The sequence below is a fragment of the Pseudorca crassidens genome, chromosome 2, assembly GCF_039906515.1.
Source record: "Pseudorca crassidens isolate mPseCra1 chromosome 2, mPseCra1.hap1, whole genome shotgun sequence".
NCBI classification, from domain to species: Eukaryota; Metazoa; Chordata; class Mammalia; order Artiodactyla; family Delphinidae; genus Pseudorca; species Pseudorca crassidens.
The window spans coordinates 101,392,931-101,404,167 of NC_090297.1; the positions used below are offsets into that span (position 1 = coordinate 101,392,931).

The following is an 11,237-nucleotide window of genomic DNA, read 5'->3' on the forward strand; positions in this document are numbered from 1 at the left end:
TAGGTGTGAAAATAGAACTCATGTTCTTGGACACAGTGGTGGGACGGTCAGTAGAATGGGAAGGCAAGGAGAGTGGAAATAAAGGAGGACTAGCAGCTGAAAAGAAAGAGGGAATCTCCATCTGGATGGGGAAAGCCTCTTGCAAAGTTAAATTGAGCTGGGGTCCTGCCGCTCCCCACACAACAGCTGGGGCCATTTTCCTCCAGGCATCTGAAAGCAGGCTTCCTGTCAGCAGAACCCAGGGGGCTTTTATAGAAACAGAGTCAACCACAGCTGCTTTGAATCCCTGCTCCATCACTTCTGAGTCACCTACATCCCTGTGAGCCTCAGTCTCCACGTCTATAAAACGGGGATAAGGACAGCTAGTTTGCACGGTTGTTATGAAGCCTACATGGGTGTATGTACAATGTTTGGCACTCACCCAGCAGCAGCGCAGTGCACTGTGAGTTTCCAAGGTCACTAATTCTGCCTCCCAAAGGTGATGGGAAGGTGTCTGGACAAGATGCTGAGGAACTGGGAGTTAGGCTCAGACACATCCTTCTAAGGACAAAGTACACAGACTCTCTGGAGGTGATGTCCTCTCTCCCTGCTCCACCCAGTTCCATAGGTCCACTTCACCCCCTGGCACCTGGCTGGCTACCTGCCCCCAGGTGTCCAGGAGCCCCTGTGGGCTGCGATGGGCATCTGCTGCCACCTATAGGACCTACGTGGCATTGCCTCCCCCAGCCAGCATCACGAGGCGCAGACTTCATCTGCTCAGAGATGTCACTGCATCTTGTCTGTGTCCCGGCCTGCTGGCATTCCCTGAAGGCAGCAGTAATCATCTTTATCTATATCTCCAGCATGCAGCACAGGGCAATCACAGAGTAGGTGTTCAGCACGAGATAATGGAATGGAGGATTGAGTGAATGGCCTTGCAGTGATCAAGGTCATAGACAAAAAGAGGCACTTAGCTGAGGCTTATTTAATGCCGGTGCAATTGACTGGTGGAGACTTGGAAATCCTCCTTCAGAGGCCACAGGGAGCAAGCATGAGGCTTAGGTGCCTGGGTTAAGGTTGGGGGAAGCAGTAGCAGAAGCAGTGGGTGGCTTTAGGGACTCTGCCTTTGTGGGAGTACAGGCCTCTTCTATTTTTCCTTCCCCCTCCCTGGGCCAGGATCTCCTTCTAGAAAATGCTCTCAGTCTGGAAAAGCCAGAAGGAGCAAGGAGGCATGAGTGTGGCCAGGCTCTGTACTAAGTGGAGCCAGTTCACCAAGAGACTGTCCTTGGGCAACGGCAAAGGCTCTGCCGTCCTCATCAACCACCTGGATGCTCAGCCCCTCACTTCCTCCCCGTCTTCTTTCTCTCTTGGACCTAAGACTTTCTTTCCTGCAAGGTCCGTTCTTTCTCTACTGTCTTGGACTGAATTGCTGAGGAGCACATGAGCACCCTAGAAAATCCCCATTGTACAGCTGGAAAGCCTGAGGCACACTGAGTGGGAAGGAGCTCTGGGACAAGTCAGAGGCTCTTCACCTCAGCCCAAGTGTCACTGGCGGGTGGGAGGGATGTGTGACCTAAGGTGGGTGCTTCTGTGACCAGGCTCAGCACAGCTTGACCTTCTTCTACACCAGTGGTTCATCAAAGTTCTCGGCACATTCTTACTTCATTTTCAATGTTTTTGTTTTGTCCTCTTGTCTCACTGAGTCTCCCGCTTCCTTGGAAGTTTTAAAACAAGAAGCCCCGTCCATTCCCTGCTGCAAAATGGAAACCCAGAGAGCTTGTACAACCTGCCTAATCCCACCCTAAGCACTAAGGGTAGAGCCAGGCAAGACCCCAAAGCCCAAGACCCCCCAGCCCCTCAAGCAGACTCTTTCATCCCTACAGACCCAGTGCTATGGGGAGACCAGCATCAGCACCTGTTATAGACTGAGTGTTTGCCTCCCCCAAATCCATTAAGTAAATCCTAACCCCGATGTGATGGTAGTAGGAGGTGGGGTCCTTGGGAGGTGATTAGGGCACAAGGAGGGAGCCCTCGTGAATGGGATTCATGTTCCTATAAAAGAGACCCCAGCGAGCTCTCTCACCCTCTGCGCACCACGAGAGGAGACAAGGGGAGTCCGCAGTGTGCAACCCGGAAGAGGGCCCTCACCGGAACCAACCGTGCTAGCACCCTGACCTCAGCCTTCCAGCCTCCAGAACTGTGAGAAATGTTTCTATTTTTGATAAGCCACCCAGTTTATGGTACTATTTTTACAGCAGCCCAAATGGATTAAGACAGCGCCCTCCCCCAGGCCTTCAGAGTCACCTCTGACACAGGTTCACCCAACCTCTTGGTCCCCGCCCCCGCATCGGGAGCAGCTCTCTTTCTGCTGCTTGTGGTCACACCCAGGCCCTCCGGGCCTCTCCCCAGCCTGAGGGTGTTTCTGACCCCCACCCAGGTAAGCCCTCCTGCTGCTGTTTGAACTGCTTCCTCTCTGCCTCTGCTCCCCGGGCCCTGAAAGGAGAAACATGGCACCCACTTTCTAGAGATGGCCACCAAGGTGAGATGGCAAGGTCCAGGAATGCCTGGCCCACCCAGAAGGCCACGTCCCAGCTCTTCTGAGACCACGACAGGACTGACTCCTCAAACGCAGCCCAGGCACTTGTGCTCGTCCATCCTCATCCTCCGTCAACAGCCTCTTATTGAAAACTCTGCCCAAAATCTTCTCCCCATCCCACTGTTAGCAGTTGCTTTTAAATGTGTCATTTGAGACAAAAGTTTTAGAGGTATAAGCACAGAATAAGTTCAAGAATCACCGTCCTTGATCCATGAAAGACATTTTCCAAGAGCCCAACTCCAGGACTATCCCATTCCTGCACCTAAGTCTTCAACCACACTGGCCACACCCACTCACAGCCTGCCTCTCAGCCCCACTGCCTGGGCCTCTCTTGAGCAGACCTGAGCCTATGTCCTTCTGCCAGAGAGTCACAGCCACTACGATTCCTTGGGCTCCTCCGGCTACATGGAAAATGGGATAGAATTCACCACCCAGCATCCACTAGAGTTCAGAGAAGGTCAAAGGCTTCTTGAACCAGGACATGGTGATTATATATGGGGTCACCCCAGGTCATCTTGTCCCAGGGCTCCCCTGCCCCTCCAAGGATCACACTTGGGGTGAGAGGTCCACTCTACCCTACTCTGGAGCCTGGGAATTGACAGTACCCTGCTCTACTGCTTCTAGCTGAGCTCCAAGCTCCAAGCTGGTGATTCTGAAGGACTTGCATCTTTGTATGTAGGGCCAGTGACCTGGGGACTTTCCCTGTGAGGCCCATGGCGTTTCTCACACAGAGACAGTCAACTTTGTTCATTCCTTCCTTCCTTCATTTATTTACTTGCTCATTGATTCAACAGATATTGGGCACTTATGTGCCAAGCACAGTGCTTGGCTCTGCGGGTACAGCCATAAACACAGCACACAAGACAGAGTCCCTGTCCCAACAGAGCTTATAATCTAACAGGTAAGACACAAAACATTAGCCTGTGATGAGTGTCACGGGAGCACAGGGAGTACATGGCTGGAAACCGGAGATGATTTTCAGTGCCTGGCTAAGCTTCTATGCAGGACAGCAAGCCCTGGGGGAGCTGCTGTCAGCTTTGAGCAGGGATGAGACCTGCTCCAAGCTGTTGGATTTAGAAATACGGTATGAGCAGGAGACAAGGGGTCATCAGAGTAACACTGCCGGTGACGGTGAGGATGGAGAGGAAGGTGAGGGTCCCGAGAAATCTCAGAGGTAATACGGAAAGGAGTCTCTAGTTTGGCAAGAGAAAGGGAAGCGTTGAGAAAAGGCCACAGTTGGTGGTTCCACAGTCAGGGGTGGTCTTGAGAAGAGCTCTTTTACAGGAGGAGCAGGGAGAGCAGAGGGTGAGCAGCTAAGAGGTAGATGTTGGTGTTAGGAAGTGGACGTGACAGATGTAGGCTGTTCTGAGAAATTCAACAGGGAAGGGAATGTCGGGGGTGGGGTGAGAGGTGGGGAGAGATACAGGAGAAGCTGGGTAGGGAAGGGTGGGCGTTCCTAAATGCCAGTGGATGCCTGAGCGTGCTGGTAGGTGGAGTTAAGAGCTAATGGAAAGAGAGAGACTGAAAACTGGGGAAAGGAGATCCTGGAGGGCACAGGAGCCCGGAGGCTATGGGAGGGATGAGCAGCCAGCAGACAGGATAAGGCAGGCCTTGTGGAGAAGCGGGCGGGCCTCCTCCTTTACCTCAAGGAAGAAGAGGGAATATCCAGTGGGATCCTGAGGCATCAGGGGAGGGCCGGGTGGGAGGACTTGTGCTAACTCACGCACCTTCGCGCTGAATTTACAAACATGCAATTACACTTGCACAAAGTGATGTGTGCACACCTTCACACTGTGCCACATGTGCGTGTACAGAGGGCTCCTCCTATGAACGTGGGGGAGCCACATCCCGTGCACACGCACTCTGGAAAACCGGGCCCAAAGCGGCCACGGGCCAAGGGAGGCATCTCGCAGCGTGGAAGGGGAAGAAGGCGGGGAGATCAACTTAGGACCGGGCCCCGTGAGCCCTAGCTCCGGTCCCTCCTTTACTCCACTGAGGCTGCTCGAGTTCAGGAAGTGACTTCACCTCTTGGTGACACCATTGCCTGAAGGGCAAATGAGAGTGAGTCATACCCACCCTGACAAACAACAGGTTGGTTAGGCTGACCCAGAACAAAAGCTTCCTCGTTGCTGGTTCCTTCTCTGCAGAAAATGCAAGTAAGGAGATGAGCCCCAAGTGGTCCTGACCCACCAGTACTCCCTGACCGCCTGGACGGTCACACAGGCTCCGCCCCTCCTCTGCTCACCCGGTGTCCCTGCTCCACCTGAAGCCACCCAAACCCGTGTGAGGGTGGGGCCAGTTGCGCCTTGTTTGCATTATTTTACTCACTGTCCTGCCTGCTCTTTTTCTGTGGGGCTACTTTATTGGGTGAGGCTGGACTATCGCAGAGACACCTTTGGGTGGGCTGGGGGAGGGGTAAGAAAGGTGGAGAAGCCGTAGGTTCTGCATGCTTCATGAGGCAGCGTCCCAGCCCTGCCATCCGCTCGCCTCCCTCTGCCTGGCCCTGCACCCATGCCCAACTTCCCTTGTTGCTGGGGTCCCTAGGTCTTAGAGGTTATGTGTCTCCACGAGGTTCTGATCTTTCCCATAGGAATTCCCATTTGCTGGGGGGAGAGGTTGTGCTGGGATGCAGGGACTCCCAATATTACCAAGGGAATTTCCATCACTTGAGCCTCAGCAAGACTGGCTCCTGGCCAATCAAAATGAAATGGTCAGGAATCTTCAACTGTCCCCGCTCTCCAAAAATCCTGCTGCCATCCTCCTGCCCTGACCCCCAGTACAGCCACTACTCAGGGCGCAGCTGAGACAGGCTGGGGCCTGGGGCCCTTTGCTGCAGCGCTGCGGTGCTGCAATGCCTGCACCTGGACAAACGTCTCCTTGAGCCACAAAATACAAAGAAACGATAAGGGACTAAAAATAACTGTATGCATGCGCATTTGGGGCAAATTCTGAACGAGATACGAAGAGAAGCTGGGGGCAAAAGCAGGGTACTGCACGTGCTCCCTGCACACCACACCACCTAAGGGGTGGGCAAAGCACCCACGCCACCCCTCGGCCCCGACACACCCCTGCCCTCACCTCACATAAGGATCCAGCTCACCCCTCCTCAGCGAGCGAGCAAACAAGGGAACCTGTTACTTGTCCCTGCTGCAGCAGGGGCCCCAGTAAAGCCTGGCCTGAATTTCTTGTCTGGCCTCTGAACAATTCTGTTGATTAAGGAGGCCAGGAACCCTGGTTGATAACACTGCCAACATGTGCTCTCTGCCTGCTCTGTCCAGGGAAGGGGGGGGAACATGGAGATAAGAGGAATGGGGTTGGGGGGCCCCTAGTGAGAGGCAGTGGAGGGTCACTAAGCCAGGTGAGGGGCACGTTCCCTCCCCCGCTCACACCTTACCCACCCGCCGCTGCAGCAGCCGACCACCAACATGGCGACCACTCTCACTTGGGAAAGCTACGCAGCCCGGTCGTGCTCCCTCAGCCTCTGTCTGTCTGTCTGTCTGTATGACTGTGGCCTCACCTGGCTCTATGCGGAGTGCTGCACGGTAGTGGACACCAGTGCATCCTCATCTCGGGCCCCACCAGCTCCCTGCGGCTGTTCATGGAGGGCCTAGGGGCCCAGGAGCTGAGCGCAGATGAGGAGAAACCACAACGAAGCTGAAGGTGCTGGGGGAGTACCAGGCCCCCAAATCCCCCCAGGCAGCATCACGTCCCAACGAGGCCATCTGGAGCTTCCTCACCTCCCACATAATTTCCACACGTGCGGCTTGTGTCCCCCAGGGCGGGAGGGCACTGCGCACTCAAAGGTCAAGTGGGCTCTCTGTGTTGCTTCCCCCAGTATGTCGAGGACTGTAGGCAGGTGCCCAGCCTCCGAGTCCGCTCCTCCCACCTCAGAGGCAGAGCCAACACGCTCACTGGTGCAGACAATGTATCACAGGTGCGTCCCCTCAGCGGCAGAGAAGAAGGGTGGGTGGGGACCCTCGAAGGGGATAAGTTATTATACACAGATGACATGCTAGACCGGTGGTTCTCAAACTTGGCTGCGTGTTCATGTCCCCTGGGGAGTTTGTAGAAATTCCGATGCCCAGGCTGCAGCCCAGACCAATTAAATCAGAAACTTTGGGAGTGGCACCTGGACATCTGCGGCGTGTAAAACTCCCCAGGTGACTCCAGTATGGAGCCAAGTTTGCAAATCACTGTGTTTGTTCTTTACCTCCATTTTCTCACCAAATGCTTTCAGTTACCCTTTACTGGGGATATTCTTATTCCCTTGTTACACGCAAAGGATTTAGAGAAGTTAGATACCTTGTTGAGGATGAGAAGTTCTGCCAGACTTACGCTCTTGAAGACAGCGCTATGCCTGATGCACTGTCTGCCCGGGGTCCAGCACAGCGCCTCCATCCAGGAGGGGTGCCGTGGGTTTCACAGTCGAATGGCCAGAATGTGATGGAGGCCTCGTGTGGATGGGCAGGGAAGAGGGGATGTTTCTGCAGACGGCTGCTGGGGTGAGGCAAGGTGAAGGGAGAATGGTTATGTGCTGGGCAGTCGGAAACTCTCCTGATTCCTGCCAGGACCCCTACAGGAACGATGACCTGTGCACAGGGTCCTCCACAGCCTGGACGTCCCACCACTCACCAGGCCCCTCTAGGTCCTGGGCTCCAGCTTCTTCCCAAACTCTGCAAGAAATCTGATTAGCATAACAATGGCACTGACTTTGCCCTGGCCCTCTGAGGCCCTTTGCCCTCCAGGCAGGCCCTGCCCTCAGCCCTAGCCCCCAGCTGGAGCCCCGTCTGGGAGCCCCGTCTGCCTGTGCTTGTGCCCTCGTGTGGGGCACGGGGGCTGGAGCTCCCCCTGGATGTGTGCCCTGCCCCCAGCACCAGCTTTGAGGGCAAAGAATGAAGATGTCATATTCACAACCCCATTGCACATGGGTGCACTAGGGTTTGAAACAGAGGGAGAGATGGCCACGTGATCATGTGACCCAGAATGACAAACTGGATGCGTTGAGCAGCATAGAGACTCTGTCCTTCAGGGACTGACGCCATCCATCCACTGTGGAGTTCTCTATACAGCTGCAGGTAGGAAGTTTGCAGAGAGCCGGGTCTGTACCCACTCCAGTCCCTCAAGGACCAAGGCTAATGTAGTGGCAGGAGACTGTGAGTCCCAAAGGTGCTCCCAGCTCCTGGGAGCCAGCCCCGAGCTCAGGCTCTGCATTGCTGAGCTAGCCAGCCAGCCTTTGGTGCACTGGGAAACTCCCCCCTAGCCCCTGCAGACACCTCTGCCCTGCCCTGGGAGCCCTTGACACAGTCTAAGGCACCATCACCTCCAAATGTAGAATGCCAGAGATCTGACCGATATCCCCACTTTACACGTGGGGAAACTGAGGCCCCGAGTGTGGAAGGCATTTGCTCAAGTTCACCTGGTGAAATACTGAAGAACCAAGACTTAGAATCCGGCCCAGCTGACTCAGGTCCTGGGGGCTTCCTGCCTTACCTGCTTCAGTTGTGCCATCCCAGGTACAGAGCTTCACGCGGGAACGGGGTCACGCGCACAAGCACACAGCTAGCCTCCAGCTCTCAGACCTGGGACTCAACAGGCTGCAGTCTCTTCTCCCACTCCCACCCCATGGGCTGTCTACAGGGGATGTGTAGCCAGGGAGTGAGATGGCAGCGTCTACCCGACGACGCTGAAGCTGCCCCTCTTCAAAGGAGCTGCTCAGCCCTCATTTGATTAAAAAGCCTGAGTCACTGAACTAGGTCTAACTAGACCCAGGCCACCTCTAGAATGCAGCCTCTTGGGATCGGGTGGGACCGCAGGGCTCCTCCAGGGCAGCATTCCCACAGGCAGGAGTTCTCTGCAGCACCCCTCTGCAGAGTCAGGGGCCTGGATGGGGACCCTGCCCACCCCCTTGTGTCCTGCCGATTCTCTGCATTCCCCTGCCCTGCCTGGTTTTACTTCCTCGCTGCAGAAGGAAGGGGTGGAGTCAGAATCCTCTCCAGCTCCCATATGCTGGGGCTCCATGACCTTAAGTGGACAGGCCCCTCCATCACCTCCTACACTGTCCAATAGGGTAGCCACGAGCCATATGTGACTACTTACATCTACATTTAAATTGAAGAAAATTCAACAAAAGTTTTCACTAGCCACCTTTGAAGTGCTCGGTGGTCACATGTGACTAGCAGCCACTGCCTGGGGCAGTGCAGATATAGAACATTTCCATCATTCTGGAAGTTCAGAGCTGGATTCTAGACAACAGTGAGAGGACTCTTGTGTTGGAGAGGTCCCTGGATAGGCTGAAGAGACAACTTGCGACAATAGAAAAGGGTCTCTTCTCTGAAGGCACTTTTCTGGGTGGGGCAGTAAGAGATCTGGCCCCTTAAGAAGACTCCTGTGCTCACTCTGAGAGCACGCATACTAAAATTACAACAATACAGGGCTTCCCTGGTGGCGCAGTGGTTGAGAGTCCGCCTGCCGATGCAGGGGACGTGGGTTTGTGCCCCGGTCTGGGAAGATCCCACATGCCGCGGAGCGGCTGGACCCATGAGCCATGGCCGCTGAGCCTGCGTGTCTGGAGCCTGTGCTCCGCAATGGGAGAGGCCACAACAGTGAGAGGCCCGCGTACCGTTAAAAAAATTAATTAATTAAAAATTAAAATTAGAACAATACAGAGAAGATTAGCCTGGGCACGGATGACACGCATATTCACATAGTGTTCCATAGTTTTTGAAATAAATAAGTCACGAGGATGTAAGGTACAGCATGGCGACTATAGTTAATAATACTATTTGCACATTTGAAAGCTGCTAAGAGGGTAAATCTTAAAAGTCGTCATCGCAAGAAAAATAACTCTGTAAATATGCAAGGTGACAGATATTAAAAAGATTTATTATGGTGCTCATTTTACAACATATACAAATATTGAATCATTCTGTTGCATACCTGGCACTAATGTGTATGTCAATTATACCTCATTTTTAAAAAGGAAAAAGAAAGAAAAAAGCAGATGGCTCCTCTCTACAGAGATGGTGATTAACTAGTGAGGCTCCTCAGGGGGACAGGAGGGTGGGCCACTAAGGCCTCACTGTGACAAAGAGGGCTGGCAGTCTACAGGGCCCTGCTCCGGAGGTGACGGAGTGAACAGGGGAGTGTCCCGCTAGCGGGGGGCTTGCCCCTAAGCTGGCCTGGCCCCTCCATGTCTCCTCCTCCCCCCAGGAATTCCGTTCCCACACCTGTCTTTGCAACACACACGCACGCACACACGTACACACACACACACCCCACCTCATCCTGCCCTGGCCCTAGAGCTGTGCCAGGCTTTCATCTCGCTTCCCCAAGGACAAGCACGGGGTCTGTCCCACCTCCTCACCCCAGGTGCCCAGCAAAGCACTAGGTTCAGGCACACCTGCTTGCCTACAAGCTGTCCCTCCCAGTCACTAGGATTATTAAATGACCAAACTTGCAGTGTGGCTCAAAATCCTGGCCCGAGGTGTACCCAAATGCTCCCAGACCCCAGGATGCTCAGCGGCCCTTCAGGCACTCTCACCCCTGTACCCGATGGACCCTCTTCATCAAGTGTGTGTATGAGGTGGGGGGTGGGACAGAGTTGCCCGGAGGTTCCCTGCAGGGAAAGAGATGCTTGCGGGGGCCACTCCAGAGCCCTTTCCAGGGAGCAGGGGCACAGGTGGGCGAGTCCAAGCTGACCTCTAGGAGTTGCCTCATCTCCGTCCTCCAGGAAGTTGCTCAGGTGCAGAAAGAGCCCGCCCCCACCTCTGCCCCAGCCTGGGTGGGAGGGAAGAGATCACCTGGTACTTCAGAAGCGGCAGCACGAGACCTGCGGTAGAGGGGAGGACAGGCCCCAGCCCAGCATCGCTGGCTTCCCGGCTGCGTCGCCCTCAGCCCAGGCTCCAGGCAGTGGCCGCTGCCTCTGGAGGCAGGGGCTGCCCTCACTCCCTGGCAGGCGGGCCGGGCAGGACGCATTCCCATGGCTGCAGCCTTGGCCTAGGCGATCCGTGGGCCCAGATGCCACCCTCCGGGAGCTACTGCTGCAACGGAAACCAGAACAAGTTCAGAGCAAGATAGCAGAGAGGGCGCGGGGCTGGGAGCTGGGATGCTGTGGACGAACGACTGTGAGAGCATCCCCCTGGGTGTCAGTCCCAGGGATGCGCCGCTCCAGTGCAGGAGAGGTTTGGAAAGGTGGTTTGTGTATTTATTTCTCCATCTCTTTTGGTTGCTAAGCAGTGCTAGGCTCACACCTCCCTCACCCCGTGCACTCCTCGTGGACCCACGCCTGACTCTGCGGCCCAGCCCCTCGCTGCCCAAGATCGGGTACCCCACCAGCTCAGAAACCTGAGGAGACAGGAGCCTTTGGGGGCCCCCTCCACACACACACACACACACACACACACACACACACACACACACACACACACACTGCTGCCCCCGCTCATTGGTGTGGTGGGAACAAAGCCTCCAGGTTCAGGGCTGCCCCGCCAGGCCCTTGCTTTGGGTGGAACTCCGGCCAGCACCCATCTGCACTGGTACAGGTACAGGCTCCTTCCACTAGGAGCCTTAGCTGTAGTTGCGCACAGGGCCACTCCTCACCCTCCGTGGGCTGCGTTCTCCGGGACACAGATGGAGCAGCTGACTCCCCAGCTGACCTGCCTTT

General features: G+C 55.3%; 1 pseudogene; it reads left to right on the forward strand.

The window, feature by feature from the left end:
- The first annotated feature begins 9,203 nt into the window (after positions 1-9,203).
- Positions 9,204-9,296, forward strand: LOC137220300 (U6 spliceosomal RNA; annotated as a pseudogene).
- Positions 9,297-11,237: the final 1,941 nt, after the last annotated feature.